The sequence below is a fragment of the Caloenas nicobarica genome, chromosome 1 (genome assembly GCF_036013445.1).
Source record: "Caloenas nicobarica isolate bCalNic1 chromosome 1, bCalNic1.hap1, whole genome shotgun sequence".
Lineage (NCBI taxonomy): Eukaryota > Metazoa > Chordata > Aves > Columbiformes > Columbidae > Caloenas > Caloenas nicobarica.
The window spans coordinates 2,084,068-2,104,784 of NC_088245.1; positions in this window are offsets into that span (position 1 = coordinate 2,084,068).

A 20,717-nucleotide genomic window follows, 5' to 3' on the forward strand; every position below is an offset into this window, starting at 1 on the left:
TCTAGAGATACTTGATCACAGGCCACTAAAAGTTCATGAAGTATACACTTCAGCATTTTCTATTGTTATTTTTAATTATTCCTGTGTTTTAACAAATTTCGCATGTAGAAAAACCCCAACAACAAATCAACAAAACCAAAAAACCCAAACCACCAAAACAAAAACCCCAATAATACCCCCAACAAAATAAAAAATCCCAGCAAAACCCCAAACAAAACAGGAGCTATATTGTGAGCTGTGCACCTGACTAGTTAACTATTCTCACACCTTCTTCATTCCTTGTGGGAAAACACCAGGTACAAGACGAGTCCTTTGCAGTAATAGTTGTTGATAGGTGCCCAGTGAATTAACAGGTGTCCAGTAAGGTTGGGATTTCATTCCAGTTTGCTACAAGAATGACATACTAGATTTTAATAAAGCCTCTGACACTCAAAGCATAGGGAAAGATGACCTTGAAATGGTACTAGCTGTTTATCTGAAAAACAATTCTAGAGGAGAAAAAAAAAAAATGTCACAAGATCACTTATCTCAGTGTAAACCACCTCAGTTTTAGGGATACTTTGTTCCTCTCTCAGTTGCCGGAACATGGTGTAGTTCTCCTGGGAAGGACAGATGGGGAGAAGCACAAGTAACAAAGTACACAAGTGGGGTTTTAATCCTTAAAAACCTCAAACGCTTATTTGATTTTTATGAACTATTGTCAAAGTATCAGCATTCTCTTACAGTAACTTCAGGCCAAAATATGGGCACAATTTAGGATACTACAGATACTGCAGTGTTACTTGTCTCCCGTGAAGGAAAACTGACTGAAATGTGTGTATATAAATCTAATGTACCCTGAACACATTCAGACACAGACGCTTTTGGAATAAAAACCAGTAATGTGAGAGCCTCTAGACATTTTTCTGAAAGCTACACAAGAGCTTCCAATTACGTTCAAGTGATGCATTTTAATAGCTACCTTCTTCAGTGGAGTAAAAGTTTCCATTTGTGCTAACTTTGATGTGATAATAGGAAGGAAAAGTGTATGTTTGCACTCTTCATTACTGTTTTACCAGCCCAAGAAAGTCTGGTGGAATACAGGCTTTAATCACAACAGAGATCAAGAGCAAACAAACATTCATTTCAGAAAAGCCATAATTAGGGAGAAGAAAGGAAAGAGAGAGCCATCACCATTGAAAACGCCTTCACAACACAGCATTAGGTCACTAGCCAACAAACAACTGACTTTTAGTAGTATAAATGTGCATAGCAAATACATAAAAGCCAATTGAAGAGTTTACTGCAGATTGTGCAGAACAAGTGGGTGATCAGGGAAGATTTTTTTTTTTTTAAATATGTAAACATATAATTCAAGGACTCTCTTCAGATGCCTCCTTAAAACCCATTCTTCTCCCATGTGGACAACCAGCTTTTTTGCTCCTATTTCCACTATTGAAACAAAACTTTTCCTGACAAACCTCCTTCACATTACACCTGCAGGCTGCCACCAAAAAAAGGCCATTTTTGTTCTTTCCTCCCAGCCAGATCCCCACAAGCCTAGTTCAGCAAACATGGGGCCATAAGGATTCAGCTGCTGATTAAGTGTATAACTTCTCTTTTTTTGGGGTACAGGTTCAACAGAAAACAAACTACTCAGTTTACCCTGCAGCCACATAGTGACTGGCACTGGTTTGGGGAACCCAGACCCCACCTTTGGCAGCAGTTCACAGTTGCACCATCTGTGAGAAAACACAAACCCAGACTCCAGGCTTTTCTCCAACACCTGCTGCTCCACCAAGCTCCTTTGTCAGCCTCATGTGTCCATCACATCAGACAGAAGCTGTTTGTCCTCATTTCTCAAATCAACACTGGTCAGCCTGCTCCAGAGCACCTGTTGCTCAGGGGCTCACCGTGACGCCACCCTTGCTTGCACAACTTGACAACCGAGCATCTTTTCCACCGTAACGTGGCCTACATAAATACACTAGTTTCTTTTAATCCTTCCATACGAAGTCAGCCAGTTAATTTGGATTAATCCCATTTGAATAACTACTGAGAAGTGAAGTTACAACTAAAATATTTACAAGTACGTGAATATGCACAATCAACTGTGATTCTCTTCCCTTCCCACTGCAGATATCTTGTCTCAAAATGACACATTGCTGGCTCTTGTTCAGAACTGAACTCTTGTTCAGGCTTTACAAGGCCTGAGATCCCAGGTACTCAGCAAGTACTAACGAAACAGGCACAAAACTGCACACGAATCATAGGATCAGTGGTTGAGAAGACCTGTGGCTCTGTACTACCAAAGATGTAGACACTCAAGAAAGGGAGCGTGAGGTAGGGATTTATTAGATGTGCAACTTGACAGTCCATCTCCATCCTCAGTAGCTCAGCATGGCAGAATTCCAACCTGTTCGATCGTCTCCAGATGCTTCTGCAATATGAAAGCTGCAGAATGTTTCTAGATACTGCAGAGAACAGTTGATTCTGGACAAAGAAAAAAAAATTGCAAGTTCCAGGCTTGCCTGAGGTTGGAGGGTACCTATCTCCTCCCAGTGTAGTGCTGGGCCATCCCAGCTGGAGGGAGTTCCATACTGGCTCACGAAGATGGATGCAAGATGCAAGTTGGGATTAGATGGCGTGTCTGGGGCAGGAGACTCACTGTTTTATTTATGTGTGTTACCTCAGAAGAGATAACATGCCCCTGAGCTGTCAGCTTCACCTGGATTTGCTTTGAGACTAGATAAACTATGAAGTTGGGAACGAGATTACAGAGCAAACAAACCCCAAATCAAAGTTTCTTTTATCTTTCCCAGCCTCCCTGCAATTTTTTTTGGTAGTTTTCTAGCAGCCAGAGCTGGAGGGACAAAGTTCAGAGGAACACTTACCCAGCAACTAGTAATGTTGTCTGATTCTGGGTCAGAAACCAGCTGGTAACAGAGAGAATCTGTTCTTGGTAAACCCATTGCTCACTTTTCCTTCAGGACAGCTCTGCGCACCCCATCTCCCTGGGCCCCTCCTCTGTTCAACAGAGCAATCACCTCTCATATTGATACCTTAAACCAATTCACATTGCTGTACAATAGGTGCAATGGTATTGCTGAAAAGGATTGAATGGAAAGATGGTAAAGCAGATCAGAGATATCGGAGGAACTATTCACCGTTCATAACTGTGTGCAGTCAGTGTCTCGAGCATGCTATCAACTGTCTCCTCTCTTTTTAGACGCAGGTCTGGGATTACACAGACAAGAGGTTGACTACAAATACTGTGTCCAAACCACATCGCATCACAGCTCCCCAGCCACAGACTCTTCTTTTGGAAGCGTCAGGAATTCTCTAGCATCACAGAAGTGAAACTTGATGCTTCTTATGCAAGTCACACTAATACTTAAAAAAAAACCCCAAACCCTCACTGAAACAGCAGATTTGAGACTGCTCAGGAATGTTGTAGCATGAGAGTCTCAGGGTACAAAAGCAAGGCAGGGTCTGCAAAAGGACACGTCTAATAAAGGATATTACCTCGCCCTCAAACATTTGCTGAATGTGTTTAGTGCATTCACAGAGTCTCTCAAGAAGAGGACTCGGGCCTGCAACTGGAGCTCTGTTTCTGCCTGGACAGATATTTGACTAAAATCGGGCTGGTGGGCAGAGGGCTCCTCCTCCAGGGTCAGGTTACAGGCCTGGAGACAAAAGCTTTTTCATGCACATGTGCACACGCACAAGGCTCAGGCAAATTAACAAGGCGCGGGTGGGTGGGGTGAGGTAACTTATTGTGCATGTGTTGAAATTTGTTTATCTTCTAGTGCAAAAGTGCTTGTTTGGGGAGTAGGGGCATTTGCTTAAGTGCTCTGTGTGGCTTTCATGGAGCTGAATTCAACCCCACAGCTGGTGGATTTTTGGTTAAGAGCAGGCTGGGTGTTCAGAGCACCAAAACAGTGCAAACAGTTGGAGCTCACACCTGTCCTAGCCCAGAGATTCCAGTACAGATTCTGCCTGCAACAGGTGGACAGATGGAGTCACTATTAATGAGGGAGAAAAAAATAAGTCACACACTAACCTGTACTGGCTCATGCAAGGTTAGACTAGTTTAAAGCTCAGGAATTGAGTCTGGCAGCAGGATCACTCAGAGAGAAGAGATGGATTTTGAATATTTGGCTAAAACGTTTTTTAAAACAAAAACCCTGCTGCCAGGTGGTTTTTCTTAAAAAACACAAACCAAACACAAACAAAAAACCAGAAACAAAACCCCCAAACCCAACCAAACAACACCCCTCTCAACCAAAACAATCAAATGTCCCCATAGGACTTTGAAAAAACAAGCAAACAGAAGGAAAAAACACCCACCACAACTTATCACCCATCAAAAAAAGCAACAAATAAACAAAAAACGCCCAAACCAACAACAACCCCTCCAAAAAAACCCTGAAAAACCCAAATAAAAAATTAAAAACTCCCCCAACCCCCCAAAGCCAAAACAAACAAAACCAACCCATCCATTAAAAAAAAGCCCAAACAACAACAACAACAAAATCCCCAAATCTGTCCCTCTGTCCTAGTTTGCCACTTCCCCAACAGCTGAAGGGATTAGACAATTTAAATTCTGTTATTAGCAGTTTGCGGCAAGATGGTTGGCTCTTCATTACTAGGTGGCCAAACCACAGCAAGCAGGTCAAGCAATACCAGTCAGTATTTGAGATACCCCATCTGGATACTGCTTTCAGCTTTGGGCCTCCCACTACAAGAAATATCAACAACTGGAGCATGTTCAGCTGAGGGCAAAGAAGATGATTTTGGGGCTGAAGCACAGGATGAATGAGGAGAGTCTGACGGCTTCAGCCTGGGGAAGAGAAGGCAAAAGGGGATCTAAATGCTGTTTACAACTAAATAAAAATGGGGTAGAGAAAAAACAGACAGAACCTTCTTGGGTACACACAGCGGGGTGGAGAGAAACAACATGCACAAGCTGCAGCAAGGAAAATTGCAATCAGAAGTAAAATATTTTCTGCCACAATGAGTGTGGTTAAACCATGGAGCTGGGACCCAGAGAGGTAAGAAAATCTCTGTCCTTGGAGGTTTTTGAAGCTTATACCTGATCAATGCTCAGAGCAACCTGATCTAGATGTGAAGTTGGCCTTGCTCTGAGCAGGTGTTGGAGTGGAGACCTCCCAGAAGTCCCTCCCAGTTAAAGTTTTCTAATATTCTGTGAAAAAAGCCTCAAGACAAACTTTTTGAATTGCTCTACCTACATCACAAGACCACGTCTAGGTGCCGAGCTGGCATCACCTTGCTTGTGAGTCTCCAGACAAAGGTTTAATACATAGATATCTTATCTGCATAAACTCCTTTCCCCGTTTTATCACAATTTCTCTGGACCTCTCCACACAGACCAGCCTCACAAAGGAATGCACGACCATCCCAGAAACCGAGCCAGTGTGTTTCATCACCTCAGCAAATCGCTGAAGCCTTCAATTATGCTGAGCTTTACAAGTGTGGTAATTAGGAGCTACAGTTTGATCTTCAAGACAATACTACAGCATGTTTCTATAAAAACATTTCTTTTTAAAAGTTCATTAAAATGTTTTGCCATGGAGAACACACAATGGTTACTGAAACCAGCCATTACAAAAAAACCCAAGCTCATCAACATTGACCTCGCTTTGATTAAAGTTGCCTAATAAAGAATCATAAAATCATTTTGGTTAGAAGAGACCCTCAAGATCATTGAGTCGAACCATTAACTCAACACTGTCACTACCCCATGTCCCAGAGAAGCTCATCTCCACATCTGCTCAACCCCTCCAGGGATGGTGACTCCAGCACTGCCCTGGGCAGCCTGTTCCAATGCCCCACAGCCCTTTGGGGAAGAAATTGTTCCCAAGATCCAACCTCAACCTCCCCTGGTGCAACTTGGGGCCGTTTCCTCTGGTCCTGGCGCTTGTTCCTGGGGAGCAGAGCCCGACCCCCCCCAGGCTCCAAGCTCCTTCCAGGCAGGTCAGAGATCAGAAGGTCTCCCCTCAGCTCCTGTTCTCCAGGCTGAACCCCCAGCTCCCTCAGCCGCTCCCATCACACTTGTGCTCCAGCCCCTTCCCCAGCTCCCTTCCCTTCTCTCAACTCGCTCCAGCACCTCAAGGCCTTTCTTGGTGTGAGGGGCCCCAAACTACCCCCAGGATTGGAGGTTTGGCCTCCCCAGTGCCCAGCACAGGCCGGTCACTGCCCTGGGCCTGCTGGCCACACCAGTGCTGGTACCAGCCAGGATGCTGGTGGCCTCTTGGCCACCTGGGCACACGCTGGCTCATGTTCAGCCGCTGGCACCAACACCCCGGGTACTTTTCCGTGGGCACTTTCCAGCTGCTCTTCCCCGATCCTGCAGCGTTCATGGGGTTGTTTTGACCCAAGTGCAGGACCCGGTACTCGGCGTTGTTGAACCTCAGACAATTGGCCTCAGCCCATCAATCCAGATCCCTCTGTGGAGCCTCCTGCCCTCCAGCAGATCAACACTCCCACTCAACTTGGTGTCATCTGCAAACTTACAGAGGGTGCCCTCAATCCCTTCATCCAGATCATCAATGAAGAGATTAAACAGAACTGACCCCAGTATTGAGCCCTGGGGACACCACTCATGACTGGCAACATCCACTCCAGCCTGTGGGGAATTTCACCAGGTTTTAAAACAAGGAATTTCCCAGTCACCTTCTTTTCATTCCATTCCCACGGCAAAATGAGGCTGGTGGAAGAGCAGGAGCATCTCTCACCACGCTCCAACCCAAGCAGCTGCCAGGCTGGGATGCAAAAAGCTGCAGTCCCCCATCAGATGCAAAGGGGGGTGAACATCTGCTCAAATACAGCACATCTGGAGGTAGAAACTGGGCTGAGGTAACTAGAGCCACATTGGTCAGAAATGGATGGTTTCTACATCACCTGCACACTTGCAAAAGTTATTTCCTAACCTTGAGGGCAACATAAAACACGTCTCTGCTGATCAGTCTGGGTTTGTCAGCAGGAGATGGGTCACTCGGGGGTCAGCTGCTGATAGGGCACAACCCGCTCGTAAACACATCCAGGTATCATTATTGGGGTCAACACAGATAAGCTGATCTCAGGTTAATGTAAGAAGTAATAATTCCTTTCACTGGGTGGTCTTGGGAAAGTGTCCCAAATTCAGCCTATCAAAGTAACAGTAATAGATGGAGTGCAGAGGGATTTAAAAATCAGAGTAAAAGCCAGGGATGATAATGGAGATGAGGCAGGTCTCCCCATGCCCAGGAGAAATAGTTGATCCCATGTCATGGTTTGCAGGAATCCTGGAGGTCCAGCCAGTCTCTCCAAGGGATGCAAAAGACACCCCACCCTCCAATTACTCCCATCCTGAGGAGCAACAAGGATCCTCTGCTCCCTCTCCCAAACTCACGTGGGCAGCCAAACACCCCCGCAAGAGACAAGGGAGGAGGAAAGTCTTTGCACAAAAACCCAGAGGTAGTTTAGCACAAAAACCCAGAGGTGGAGATAGGAACAGCTTAACCCCCTTTATGGGGCAGGAAAACCAGTTATGACCTGAGGAACATCCCTTCTCTACTCTTAATGTATAAGAGGGGGCGTTGGACCCCTTGCCTAATTACAGGATACTTGGGGATCCCCTAAATTTGCAGACATGTACATTCACCTTATAAGACAGGAGGGAAAGCCTGCTAAGGTGGGTGGTGGGTGTCCTCCATTAGAAGGCAGAGAGGGAGACACCAGCTACAATCTGGAGCAGGGGTGGAGAGAATTGTCCATTTAATAAAGTAGGAGGGCAAAGAGTTCCCTAGAGCTTGCAGGAGAGGAATTCCCCTCATGAGACAGGAAGAGGATCCCATAAAGCTGGACAGAGGGACTTTCCTTTGTAAGACAGGAGGCTGAGGGGTCCCTCCCAGCCCTTTCCCTTTACAAGACAGAATCACATAATCACAGAATGTTAGGAATTGGAAGAGACCTCAAAAGATCATCCAGTCCAATCCCCTCACCAGAGCAGGAACACCCAGATGAGGTTACACAGGAAGGTGTCCAGACGGGTTTGAATAGAGACTCCACAACCTCCCTGGGCAGCCTGGTCCAGGCTCTGGCACCCTCACTGAGAAGAAGTTTCTTTCCATATTTAAGTGGAACCTCCTGTGTTCCAGTTTGTACCCATTACCCCTTGTCCTATCATTGGTTGTCACCAAGAAGAGCCTGGCTCCATCCTCCTGACACTCACCCTTTACGTGTTTACAACCATGAATGAGGTCACCCCTCAGTCTCCTCTTCTCCAGCTCAAGCGCCCCAGCTCCTCAGCCTTTCCTCACCTGGGAGATGCTCCACTCCCTTCAGCATCTTTGTGGCTGCGCTGGACTCTCTCCAGCAGTTCCCTGTCCTGCTGGAACTGAGGGGCCCAGAACTGGACACAATATTCCAGATGCGGCCTCACCGGGGCAGAGCAGAGGGGAAGGAGAACCTCTCTGACCTACTGACCACCCCCTTCTAATCCCCCCCAGGTCCCATTGCCCTTCCTGGCCACAAGGGCCCAGTGCTGGCTCATGGTCACCCTGCTGTCCCCCAGGACCCCCAAGTGCCTTTCCCCTACACTGCTCTCTAACAGGAGGGTGCTAATAGGAGGGAACCCAGGAGGCTGTTCTCTAATAGGAGGGTGTAAAGTCCCTGTCAGGCTAAAAGGAACCCCCCTCCCTTATAAGACAGGAGAACGGTGGGGCTCCCCCTCGCAGGATGGGCACGACCCAGGGGAGGCCGCAGGGCTTTAGCCCCTGACGGGGGAGCGGGGAGGGATCGCGGCTCCTACCGGCTGCAGGAGGCGGCCGCACCGGGAGTGCTGTCGGCCGGGGGCGAGCGGCTGGCGCGGGCCCCGGCACTGGCCCTGCCTCGTCTCCGTCGAGGGGGGTTCTGGCCCACGGGCTCTGCCTCCATGGTGACACGATACGCCGTGGAAGGCGGGGACGGGACCAAGCCGCGCCGCTTCCGCTGGGCCGAAAATGGCGGCGGCGGAGGTAGCGGCGGCGAACCGGCGGTTTGAAAATGGCGGCTGTAGCAGCGCTGACCAATCAGCGCGGAAGGTGGAGCGCGTTGCTAGGAGACGCGGGGCGGGGCAAGCGAGGGGGCGGGGCCGAGGGAAGAGGGGCGGTGGCGTGGAGGGCTGTCGCCCCCAGAGAGCGCAGCGCCCTCTAGTGTTCCTAGGCGTTGGGAGGACCTCGGCTGGGGGGGAAACTGAGGCACGGAGCCGGTGTGCCCGCCAGTCACCGGCCCTCTCCGTCCCGGCCATAGAATCATAGAATGGCTTTGGTTGGAAGAAACCCTTAAGACTATCGAGTCCAACCATAACTCACCCCTGGCACTACCCCTTGTCCCTGAGAACCTCATGTCCGTCTGTCCAACCCCTCCAGGGACAGTGACTCCAGCACTGCCCTGGGCAGCCTGTTCCAATGCCCCACAGCCCTTTGGGGAAGAAATTGTTCCCAACATCCAACCTCACCCTCCCCTGGCGCAACTTGAGGCCGTTTCCTCTGCTCCTGGCGCTTGTTCCTGGGGAGCAGAGCCCGACCCCCCCTGGCTCCAAGCTCCTTCCAGGCAGGTCAGAGATCAGAAGGTCTCCCCTCAGCTCCTGTTCTCCAGCTGAACCCCCAGCTCCCTCAGCCGCTCCCATCACACTTGTGCTCCAGCCCCTTCCCCAGCTCCGTTCCCTTCTCTCAACTCGCTCCAGTAAAATTTCTTATTTTCCCTGGATTTAGATCAGAGAGCACAACAAGGAGTTGGAGGTGAAACAACTCCCCCCCTCCAAAAGAAAAACACACACCTCAGAAATCAGCTCAAATCTCCAAAATTTACCTCAGATGCCCCCCTCAAAACACACACAAGTGATTTAAATGGAGGCTGTTGTCTCTCATGCCCGAGCCATTTGCACAAAACCACGGTGTAAACCATTTGCAGCTTCAATCCTAAAAGTGCTGGAGAAAAGCAAATGCCTTGGCTAGACAGACATTGGTGAGCGAACCCCAGAAACTGCCTTGAAAAGTGATCAGGAGCCCCCACGGTTCCTCCAGCCCCACTTTGGGTTCAAGTGGTGCTTTGAGCAAGACGTTGTGTGAAAGTTTAGATGTGATCGGGGGGTTATCAGCTGGAAACACGTCCCACTTGGCTGAGATGTTTCTTTTCCTCCATTTCAGCCCTTTGTGGAAAGCGACTGTCATGGAGGGGATGGGATGGCAGCCTCAACCGTTCCTATAATAAAGGGTGAGTTCTGGCTTATCATTGCTTATAAATTGGAAATATCTCCTCTGGAGTGCAAATCTGCTTGAGACTAGACAGTTTTGGCAGAAAAATCTCCCTTTAACGACGCTGGCGCTCCAGGTTGCTATGCTGGAATGGGCTTTTACAGTTTATCATCTTCATTTCAGTTGCAGGTCGATCTCCATTTCTGTGTAGCAGTTGGATGAAATGCTTTGAAATCCATTAGAAACCCCACATATGCACAAGACATTTCGCTGACTTGGCTGTATTTTAGTAATGAATCAGAAATGGATTCTTCAGAGATACTAAAAAACAAGTCTACCTTTTGAAGTGGAACCTGCAGCTCGATTCGGAAAAGTAGATGCCCCCTCTTTAAACAGAATACAGTGGCCTGCCAAAAGGTTTAACATAACCATATGCAAGACAAAGATCTGAAGGTTTTAGAAAGTTGTGCTTCTATTTTGAAATATGCCATTGGAATGGGAGAAAGAGTAACACACCCGATACACCAGGTTTACTCTCAGCAGAGTGTGCCAGAGGAGTCAGACTCAGCACTTGTATTATGCCAAAGCTAAGAGAATTAATTTTGCTTATTTTATTCCAGAGCAGACTTAACATGACAAGACCTTGAAGTTTCTATTTTTGTTCAGACCTAAACAGTTTAGCGAGATGTATTGCCTCACTTGGTAATTTCATTTGTATTGGCTTACAGTTACCGATAGACATTCATGCACTTCATCTCTACCAGCCAAATTCTTTCACCTCTTTCCAGTCCATCTCCACAGTTGCCTTCTATCCCAGAGACCTCCCCAGCTGGACCCTGGTTTCTAAAGCAGCCATCCACAAACTCCTGTGTCCTCCTGGTTTTGAAAATCTTCTGATCTTTCAAGCCCTCCTGTTTTTAGCAATCTGCAGTGGCCACATCCCTGAGCGCTTATCCCCCCACAGTACAGCAGGCAGTGAGCCATGGACTTATCAAATGAATTTTCCATCTAGTTCCCCATCTTTAGATCTATTTGCAGAGCTGCAGCTTGGATCTGAATGACTGGGAACCCTTGAAGCATCCACCAATCAGCAGGCAGTAGAAGGGGCTTCTGAGGGACTGCTACAGGTGGGTATTCAATCCAAATGTTGATTTTTGAAAGCCACACTTCATCTGAAGTCCGTTGCAATTGGATGGAGCTGTGGCCAGACTAGGGAGGGAAACATACCCTAAAATCTGAACTCCAGAAGAGACAGATGAGCCTTGTTATTGACTCCTGTCCCAACCACCTGTTTTTGCCTTTCAGTTACATGTTCAAGACAAAGTCTCCATCCATCTTCAAGCAGCATAAGCTTGACAGAGCTCGGACTGCCTCTGCTCTGCGCCTGTCGTGCTTTAGCTGCCATTTCAGAAATCTCATCAACCACTGTCCAAATCCAGCATTATCTTTCCAGGGGTGTTTCAGTTGCATATCATTGGTAACATCTCCCTTCCCGTGAGAGAAGAACAGTGGACACCAATCTGAATTTCAGCTGTAAAGGAACACATTCACTGGAGACCGTAGCAAAAGTGAGGTCAGGTGGCAGTGGAAAGACAGGAACAGAGCAGGGAGAAGTAGACTGAAAATCAGAGCAACTGTTAACTTTGTCTAGAAGAGTCTCAAGTCTTTATATGAGATGAATTTAAATTACAGAGGCTCACCTACTACTTTCCTTGAACTCACATCCATCACCCACAGTAGCCACAGGATCTGCTGAACAAGAAGACAAAGGGGAACTTCAAAGCATGGGCCACAGCTCAGAAGAAAGAAGAGCCTCTCATTGTGGGCCGCAGGATTCCTAGTGCAAACATCTAGGAAAGCTGAGAAGCCAGTCCAGCTTGGGGATACTTTTCATGTCTCTTCTATACCTCTTTATGAGATTTCCACCGATTTTTGATGCCTCTCCAGTGACTGTCGGCTCTGGAACTGGATGGATGCTCTGGACAGGGGCTCCCCCAGATCTTTCTCACTAACGAAGGACCCAGAGGAATTATGGAGGAAAGGTCTTGTGGTTGGATCCCACGTTCAAGGCAGTGCTGCCCTGTCCATCTGCCGAGATGGAAACGCAGAACATCTCAGTAGGACCAGGGAAGAAGCAAACTGAGCCACTCTGAACAAAACCTATCCCCAGTTTCCATTCCCTGCCGAGAGGCAACAGCTACAGCAACGATTTCATCAGAGGAGCCAGAGGCTGCACAAGAAAATCCTTCCTGATGCTAAGGAGATGTTCTTCTCACACATTCCTCCCTGTCTCCAACACAGCAGTGCCTATCAGACTGGAGACGTCCTGCCCAAGGGGATCTCCAGCTTCTCATCACAAGCAGCTCCGAGGGCAAGAAGAGTACGTGACTCTGCTAATCAGCACATGAGCAAGAGTCTTCGGCCAGACACGCCGGCCTCACCCTGTGTCTTTTTCCCCCGACTTACTCATGAGGCTTACCAGCTGCGTAGCCCTGATAACTGCTGCTTGTGCTGTTTATGCACTCACCAGAGCTTGGAATTTTAATAAGTGTAAATGGGTTTAGGATGCTATATAAAGATATTATCTCAAAGTCAAGCATTTAGCTCAACGCTGGTTGGTACAAGCAGCCTCTCTCGTGATGGTCAGGACAGAAGCTCTGCCGTGCTTGGGGCCGCATCCTGACTTTATGGCCAGGTCCTTGGTACTGTATGAGACTGTTTACACCGCTGAAGATGGACATGGGCAGCCCAGAGCCATTGAAGATAAGTAATGGCTGAAGATTATGCCCAAATGGTGTCCATGGGATCTCTTGAGCGGTGCACAACTAGAATTACCAACAGATCTCTCATAGTGGTGAGAGTCCCATTGATGCTACAGCACCCACCTGTTCACAAGCATTGTCAGGAGTTGCAAAACAGTTTTACTGCATTTTCAGAAGGTAACAATGCTCCAGGAGAAATTTTAAGCTTGAGCTTTGCTCCGTGCTCCATCTTCGAGGCCAGAAAAGATTTAGCTCAAAGGAGGGCTTTTGCCCGCTAAGCTTTCTCCTCCCCGCTCTCAGCAAGGAGTAGTACAGAGTCTATTGACCTAAATGTCTGCCTTGTTAGGACTATTCCCTTTCAGAAAGATTTTTCGGATTAGGCAGGGGATTAGTAACACATGCATTAAGGACTCGTGGTTCTCAAACAAGCAGACTTAATTAGGCAAAGATTAAAGCACGCTCCGTTGACACTGATCTCTTTCAGGATTCAAAGCGTCAAGTTATTCTGTAGAATTTTATACACTTGGCAACGTTGCTCATTTAAGCACTTACACTACTTCGAAAGTAGTCATCTGCAGGATTCAAGGCAGCTTAGACATTTATAGTGCCATAAAACCTCAGGCCATAAATTGCACATGATTAGGGAGTGTGTCACCATCAGTATTTAGAGCTATTAAAAAAAAAAAATCAAACCAACAAAAAACAACAAACCCAACCTGTCTTGTATTTTCATCTAGAGAAAAAAACCAAACCCAAAACCTAGAAAATAAGTGCCACAAAAACTACATGAAAATTATCCTTGCATTCCAGGTAGTCAGCAAGCGTCAAGCTAGATAATGCACATAGTTCACAGCCATGACAGGAACGCTGCCAAGTGATGCGATCAAGTCATGAAAGGTTTCAGAGCTCTTCCACCAGGCTGACGAGATACCCAGGCTGGCCAAACCAACACCACGAGCCTCAAGTCACGCATTTCCCAACTGTAGCGCACCACACAGAACAGATTCCTTTTTTTTTTTTTAAAAAAAAAAGCACATTAGTTTGGATAATCCAAGTCACTCTGCCCTTCTGTTCTCACTCCTTGCACCTTCTACAAACATTATAGTTGGGCCTTGCTTGTGTTTTGTCTTTGCCAGAGAGCTGACCTATGTTAAAAAGCCAGTTTTAATATTGGTGCATGACTGTGTGTATTTTTATAATGCGTTCCAGCTTTCCGAAGGAAAGGAAAAAGTGTTTTGCTTTTACATCGTCAAAACGGTTGTTTACGTAGGCTTAATGACAGCATTTATCAGTGTCAGAGATTTAGGACCATTAGAAAAACCCCGCGAACTGCAAGTAATCGGAATCGTCAGTCATCCATGAGCTTTGTCTGTGGCGATGGGAAAGGGTCTTGCTCCAAACTTCTCCTCAGCACAGCTGGGGAACAGGTCTCTGGCTACAACATCACAACGCCCTTTTGACACTGCTATAGATTTGATTTCAGCAGCTCCAAAACTATTTTTTTCCCATAAGGGAGCAGGAATATGTGCAGGAATGAGAAGATCCCATGTAGCCAAGAACAGCCTGGACAACCAAATGTGTCTACCCACCTTTTCCATCTCTGTATACCACATATTCAGATTCATCCAAATAATTCAAATTAAGGCTCTGTGCTGAAATCTAATTCTTCTAAAACCCTTGATGCAAAGTTTTAGTTTTCGGCCCCACTAAAGGCAGCGTTGGTAGCTCTGACATTAAACATGAAGCGGGGCGGTAAGGCTAGGCTCTTAAACTCATCATGAATTTGGCAAGAGCTTTTCTAATCCCATCTTTGCTCTAGATGTTTCCCATGTACAGCCAGGTGGGAAGAAAAAGTCTCGCTGAGAAGGGCCCTTCGTAGAGGGTCAATAATGAGTGAATCGATGCTGAAATGCAGTACCAGGCAGCTCCATGGTGAGGACTCAGCAACGCCCCAGTGAACGATGGGGATTCTGGCTCATTCTCTTCTATTAAAATAAAAACTTGCAAGACTGGTAGTAGGGTCAGCTACTAAGAGAGCAGAGAACTGCAAAGATTCTCTGCAGAAGCAGATAAAATCACTTCAGAGAGAAAGACACAACTCAGTTTCTTCAAGAAACTTGTGCGCACACTCACGCTCGTGACTGATGAGATGGTTTTGGCTTTGCGGGCAGGGAAATGCAGGAGAGAGACCAAGAAGAAAAAAAATGGATGTTGGCAAGACGAAAAGAAGTCTCGCAGCAGGAAGCTACTTGGAGTCCTGCTGAATAAATTGAAACTAAAACTGCCCATGAGCTGATGCTCACATTGGACAACATTCAACAAAGTGATGGCAGGGGAATGCTTTAGGGGTTATTGAGTACGTAGAAAAAAACCATGCAGTTCAGAAAGTTCTTGATCTGAGTAAAAATTTGAGGAGAGACTTCAAGGGATATCTTATAGGAATTTTCTTGGCCCTTTATACTTCTCCAAGCAGCTGCTTGTGGCTATGGTTGGGAGCAGGGCGCCAGGAGGCGAACCTTGACCTGACACCTTACAGCCACCCTGAAACTCATTAAAGAGTATAAACCCATTATTCTTTAAGTTACTTTAGAAGAAAGCTTTTCCTTAAAGCGTTTAGCTCATTACACCTGAGGCAATTAAAGGGAGGAGAGTAGAAATAACCCTTTGCATCCGGAAAATAAATAAAAATATATCCTTGCACGCTCGCTATTGCTACAGTCTAACCCCACCGCAAAGAAGCCCATAACTCACAGCTGGTTCTTATCTACTTTAGGGAATGTGGAGAAGCACAGCCGTGCAGATGCAAATAAAGAGGTGGTGCTTCCTCCACACTTGGTTATGGGAGTAACTCTGAGGCAGAACTAGCTGGGGGAATTCTGCTGGAGCTGTGCTCTGCTGAAATATGCAGTTCCACTCCAAACGAGGAGACCGGGATGGGTCTGCCAGGGTTTTATTTGGAAAGAAAAATGAGGAGCGTGGGGGAGAGGTTGGATTGTCAAAACATCCCACCCTAATAGCTTTGAAATGAAGGTCTTCAGTTTTAATCATTTTTTGTGTTACAATAGAGAACGTCAAAAGTTCCTACTGGTGCTGAATGCTTCTTTTGGCAGCACTGTATTAATAATTTACTTTTGTGGCAAGTTTAATTTTTGTGTGTGTGTGAGTATATCTGAATGGATCCCCCTGCATCCAAATTGTTCCACTGTCTCACTCTGCAAGGATGTGCTTGCAGATGGAGTTTGGCCAAAGCAAAATTTAGACGTTGGTGGGAGGGGTAGGAAACCACAGAAGCAAAACAAGTGGAGTTGGCCCTTCGCGTGCACGGAGCAGAAAGGGTTGATGCCGAGGCCAGAGAAAGAGCAGTATAAAAACAAACCGTGCATGGACAGAAACACGCCCAGCGAAACGCTGGAGATATGCAGGCAAATGCTTGGATAAATCATCTCTAGTTATCAGTAACAGATGCCTGAGCTGAGGTTGGGGCCTCACTGCATGACAGATAAAGGACAAGCACTTCACAGTCAGTCCTGGCAAACCTAAATTAGGGTAACAGCGGCCTGAGGCCTCCCTACAAGGAGAAGTGGGGGTGTCCAGAGGACTAGTTGTCCCATCAACAAGTGGATGCCCTTTGGGAGGTTCCTCATTTGCTCATCAGACATGAAGCTGGAGGCCACACTGCAAAATTTGCAGGGCCACCAGGTGATTGCGTTAGGAAGAGTGTGACCAGCAGGTCGAGGGAGGTTGTTCCTCCCCTTCTACTCTGACCTACTGAGGCTTTGTCTGGAGTTCTGGGTCCAGTTCTGGGCTCCCCAGTTTAAGAAGGACAAGGAATTACTGGAGGGAGTCCAGTGGTGGGATACAAAGATGCTGAGGGGTCTGGAGCATCATTTTTATGAGGAGAGACTGAGAGAGCTGGGGCTGTTCAGCTGGAGAAGAGAAGCTGAGAGGGGATCTCATCAATGGTTATAAATATCTCCAGGGTGGGTGTCAGAGGATGGACCAGACTCTGTTCAGTGGAGCCCAACGACAGGATGAGGGGCAATGGGCACAGACTGAAGCACAGGAGGGTCCATCTGAATATGAGGAGAAACTTCTTTCCTTTGAGATGCCAGAGCCTGGACCAGGCTGCCCAGAGAGGTTGTGGAGTCTCCTTCTCTGCAGACATTCCAACCTGCCTGGACACATTCCTGTGTGATCTGCTCTGGTGACCCTGGATGAGCAGGTGGGTTGGACCGGATGATCTCCAGAGGTCCCTTCCAACCCCAACCATCCTGTGACTGTGATTGTTTGATGGCCACCAAAGCTCCCGAGGGTCACGATGGCCTTGTGAGATGTATGCTCACTGTCACTGAGCTTTGGGAACCACTGGCACAGGGCAAGTTCCTCCCCTGTCAGAGGGGGAGGTAGTGGTGTTAACTGGGAGACAGCCAGAGATAGTGGTGTTAACTGGGATGAGCCCAGGTTTTCCCAGGTCACTGGGAAGTTCCCATTAATGATATTAGTGGCTTTATACCTCTGGAGGACAACGGAGGCTGATGGAGACCTGCTGGGGAATGGGATCTGGCAATTCAGGCTAAAGTGGAGGATGGAGATCTCTAGGATTTTTATTCTGGATATTTGGCCAGTGCTGAATTCACTTGAAAAGACGACAACTGCCTTCGGGGGGATGAGGGGGTGGGCAGTTTTCACTCCCCAGAAAAAGGTGTAATGGGAGCTGGTGGCTGGAAGCTGATGAGGGGGAAATTCACATGTGAAATAGGGAGCAAATTTCACTAGGTGAACAATTAAACGTGGGAGCAAATTATTCCTGAAATTGTGGATTTTGGAACTACATGAATCACTGGTTTTTTTGGCTGGTTGGTTGGGGTTTTTTTGTTGTTTGTTTTTTTGTCGTTTTTTTTTTTATTTTCTTCAGCTAACGAACCAGAAATACTGAAAAAATCCCACATTTGGCTCAGCCTGGAGCAAAGTGAGATTCCTCCCCCGCCACTTCTTCCTGCTTCAGCAATACCAACAATTAATATTGAATTAAACATTTTCTCTTCTCAGGGCCAAAATCTTCTGATTCCATGGAGGCACCTCTATCAAAAGCATGCAATAGGGCTGAAGGGTGGATGTTTAATTGCCATTTTTCAAAGTAACACAGCAAAACCCAGTATTTTCTCTGTTCCTCACCAGCCTGGTGAGTCAAGTGCTTGCCCAGAGCGTGGCCACAGATCCGTCCGTCTCAGGGCACTCATCCAGGATGCCACCCACATCCTCATGAGTAAGGATTTGCTCCGTAGAGGCGAACAGCAGCTGGTGCCAGAGCACATGGTGGGGAAGAAAGAGGCAGCAGCTGTGAGTTCTGGCTATAAAAAGGTTGGGAGCTGCCGGAACGGGTCTTCTTGGGGGCTGGTCTCTGTCCTTCTTGTTGATGCCGTTCTAAATATGTCTTGGAGCTGAGATCGCAGGCAGGTTGTCTGTGTCACCACCAGGCTACAACAATTCTCTCTTTTGCTTTTCATTTCCCAAGAAAGACAGAAATCAAACCCAAAAATATTTTGAATTGGGGTTTACCAAAAGCAAGTAATTTAGTGAAAAAAATTCTTCATTCTCTAAACTGCCTGCATTGCTCGTTTTTCTTTTTTCTCATTGAAGAACAGATGCCTCTTGGAAAGAGAAGGTCTTGTCTCACCAGCAGGCTTAGTGCACACATTTTGGGAGGCTCTTGGTTTAGGCCAGAAATGAATAACTTCTTTATACTCAGAGGCCACTTTTATTCCCAGCAGAGGTTTGGAGATCATGATGCTGACAGCAGTGTTTGCATGATGCTCTATCTAACAAAAGAGCCCTACCTGACCCAATTATGGCTGAATTCCTCTGCTTCCAAAAGAGGCATAGCTGTGTGCCCAACCTGCTTGGCTTGAATTCCCTAAATCCGTGGCATAGCCCCAAGCAGGAACAGGGTAATGCTCCCTCAGATGCAGAGGTTGGGCTGAACAGGCCAGCAGAGAAGAACTCTTCCATAGATGTCTTCCTCTTGTAGGTCACCTCATGCGTTTGTCCATCGAGGCTGCAGTCTTGTCGCCATACCTCGGCAGAGGGAAATTAAGCTTCTCTAAAGAAATTTACCCTTTGGCTGAGGATGTTCTTACAATCAGGTTGGCGCATACAGGTGCTTGGCGAGAGGGTTAATTTTGCCTCCTAAAAATACCTTGAGGTCAGTTTAGGGGAGGACTTGCACAGTTGAGTTTTGAATGCATTCAAAGATGAAAATTCCCCCATCTTTACATTCCTGCTCCAATGTTTGATCACCTTCATAGAATCATAGAATCCCAGAATCATAGAATCAGAAAATGGTTTGGATCGAAGGGTCCTTCCCAGCTCCCCCAGTGCCCCCCCTGCCATGAGCAGGGACATCTGCACCAGCTCAGGTTGCTCAGAGCCCCGTCCAGCCTGGCCTGGGATGTCTCCAGGGATGGTTCATCCACCACCTCTCTGGCCAACCTGGGCCAGGCTCTCACCACCCTCAGGGCCAACAATTTCCCCCTCATGTCTGGCCTGAATCTCCCTCCTTTAGTTTCAAACCATCACCCCTTGTCCTATCGCAACAGGCCCTGCTCAAAAGTCTGTCCCCATCTTTCTTATGGGTCCCTTTTAAGTCCAGAAAGGCCGCACTAAGGTCTCCCCGGAGCTTCTGTTCTCCAGCTGAACACCCAACTCTCCCAGCCTGTCCTCCCAGCAGAGCTGTTCCAGCCTCGGGTCATTGCTGGGGCTCCTCTGGCCCCTCTCCAGCAGGTCCATGTGTGTCCCGTGCTGAGGACCCAGAGCTGGCCCAGCACTGCAGGGGGGTCTCACCAAAGCAGAGTAACTCCATGGTGAGTTGTAGTGTCTCCTCTTCTCGGGGATGAACAAACCCACTGACCCCGTCTGCCTGTCTCCTGTGCTCCAAGCCTGACCAGCTCAGCGGTCTCCCCTGGGCTTGCTCCAGTATACCCATGTCTGTCGTATGCTGGAACCAGTAAGCAGAGAGGGTCTCAGAAATACTGAATGGAGAAAAAACTCTCTGTCCTTGACTGCCTGGCTGTGCTTGTGCTGATGGTGTCTGTGACTTGGTTGTCCCCTATGACCCCAGATCTGTCAACCTGTTGCAACTCTGCTGAACCAAATAAGCTTTGGGAACTTTTGAATGGGGGAATGAAGAGGTAAATAAGGGGATTAGTAAACTAATTACCACTAACCACGCTTGTCTATCTGGTGCTAGTAACCGCACAGGCACTACTGGGACTTAAGGGCAGATCCAGAGCAGGATGTGGCCAAAACTGGCTCAGAGTCCTCATGTCAGCTCTTGGTAAGGGGGCAAAATGAGCAGCAGATAAGGCAATCGCAGGGTCTGAGCCTGCACCTGAGTGTCCCAGAGGTGCAAAAGTCAGCAGATCCCCACAAAGGTCATTGCACATGCAGAAAAAAGACCAAAAATTGCAGGGTTCTGTCTAAAAATAGTCAAGATACAAGATACCAGTTTCAATACTCTGAATAATGATAAAGGGGAAACTGTTTCTGCGGATAAAGTGAATCACATGGGGTGTGCAAACTTCCCCAGAGTTTCATTCTTTTTAGCTAAACCCAAACTTTGACATAATTTTTTTTCCAAGCTGAAGCTAATTGAAAAAAAAAAAAAAAACAAACGCACATTGCACTGCACCCAAGGTTGCTTAATCACAGAAACCACACCAGCCAGACACTAATAGAT